Below are 1835 nucleotides of genomic sequence, written 5' to 3'. Positions count from 1 at the left end.
AGCTGGGTGAAAGCCTGGCGCCCTTGGTCCTGGGTAGAATTTCTCAGTGACTGGTTGGACAGTTTTGTGTTTCCAGCACAGCTCAGCTCTGTCAGGCACTTTGGCATCCACTTGGTCCTGGAATGGCTGTGCACAGCCGGGGGTCTGGACAGGAGTTCAAATGGTTCCTCCGGGGCTCTGATGCAAATAAAGTGGGGACTTATGCTTCTTTGTCATGAGGCTGTTGGATTTTGTGATCTGTTTAGAAGCCTTGGCAGCTGCTGGCCCCACTCTAGAGGGCATCCTTCCTTGGATGTTCCAGGACACTGCTGCCCACTGAGAACTCTGCAAAGACAAGGGCCCGAGGCTGCTGATCCCACAGAGTTGGAGGCCAGGGGCTCAGTTTCACAGAACCCGGCCAAACTTCACTAGCATGACTCAGTGCCTGTAACTTCCCGTATCTCCCAGCTCCCAGGTCTGTTTCTCCCTTTCCTGGAGCTGAGCCAGGCTTCTGGAGGCAGTTTCCTCCTTTTAACTGGACCCCCTAATTAACATTTCTTCTTCCTCTTTTTCTCTGCTCCAGTTCCATCTGCAGCTTCCTAATCACAGTATTAACTGTAGATCTTATCCCGCTCCTGACACAGTGTACCCAAGGGAGGGCTTTGAGCCAAGAAAAGACGGACTTGTGGTCATGAGAAACAGAAGGAGCCTCCTTAGGATGAAGAGAAGCCACGTCTGTAACTCACAGTGCTTGCCATGGAAAAGGGCTCTTACAATATTTACTGTCCAGATATTAGTTGCATAGTCTTAAGGTGACTCCCCACATATTGCTTATTAGCATCAGGGAAGGAAAAAAAACAGCAAGGAGACAATGGAGAAATTGTACAACACTTTGACCAGTTGGTCCAAATTATCATCTATACGAGACAGATGACATCGTATGGCTCCAGGTGTGATACCCTGGATAGGACATACCTCACTTGGGCAGTATTTGGGCCAAGATTGCATAGCCTCAATCCAACCATGAGAAAACAACCAGACACACACACAATGAGGAACATGCTATTAAAACAAAATGGCGGGGCCGGCTCCATGGCTTAGCGGTTAAGTGCGCGCGCTCCGCTGCTGGCGGCCCGGGTTCGGATCCCGGGCGCGCACCAACTCACTGCTTCTCCGGCCATGCTGAGGCCGCGTCCCACATACAGCAACTAGAAGGATGTGCAACTGTGATATACAACTATCTACTGGGGCTTTGGGGGAAAAAAAAAAAAAAGGAGGAGGATTAGCAATAGATGTTAGCTCAGAGCCGGTCTTCCTCAGCAAAAAGAGGAGGATTGGCATGGATGTTAGCTCAGGGCTGATCTTCCTCACAAAAAAAAAAAAAAATGGCGTGTGGTGCTCACCTTGGCAGCAGATATACTAAAATTAGAACGATACTGGGAAGATTAGCATTGCCCCTGCACAAAGATAACACAAATTCATGAAGGAAAGAAAATGGTGTGTGTGAGGGACGGGGAATTAAGTCATAAAAGCCAGGTTAAAGAGGCTAAAAAGACATCACAACAAAATGACCCTCGATTGGACCCTGTACTGGAGGGGGAATATGCTATAAAGGAAACTTATAATAAGTCAACTAACAAAACTGATATATGGAGGGTAGATTAGATAAAAGTACTTTGTCAAGTATTATGGTTATGTAATAGAATATTCCTATTCTTAGGAAAGACACAATGAAATCTTTAGGAGTAAAGGGCCATGAAGCATGTAACTTACTCTCAAATTGTTCAGAAAAAAATTATATTTTACATGTATATATAGATAGATAGATATAGATGTATATTATATATATACTGTAA

The 1835-nt window shown here is 45.7% G+C and overlaps 1 non-coding gene across 1 annotated transcript; it reads left to right on the top strand.

Annotated features, from left to right (window-relative positions):
* The first annotated feature begins 1374 nt into the window (after positions 1 to 1374).
* LOC147916297 (U6 spliceosomal RNA) lies at positions 1375 to 1479 on the top strand. The gene has a single exon (XR_015553294.1). It is a non-coding gene; the product is annotated as a U6 spliceosomal RNA (small nuclear RNA).
* Positions 1480 to 1835: the final 356 nt, after the last annotated feature.

The sequence above is a fragment of the Ceratotherium simum genome, chromosome 9 (genome assembly GCF_057802395.1).
Source record: "Ceratotherium simum simum isolate JZ-2026a chromosome 9, ASM5780239v1, whole genome shotgun sequence".
NCBI classification, from domain to species: domain Eukaryota; kingdom Metazoa; phylum Chordata; class Mammalia; order Perissodactyla; family Rhinocerotidae; genus Ceratotherium; species Ceratotherium simum.
This window is presented reverse-complemented; position numbering and strand designations above follow the sequence as displayed.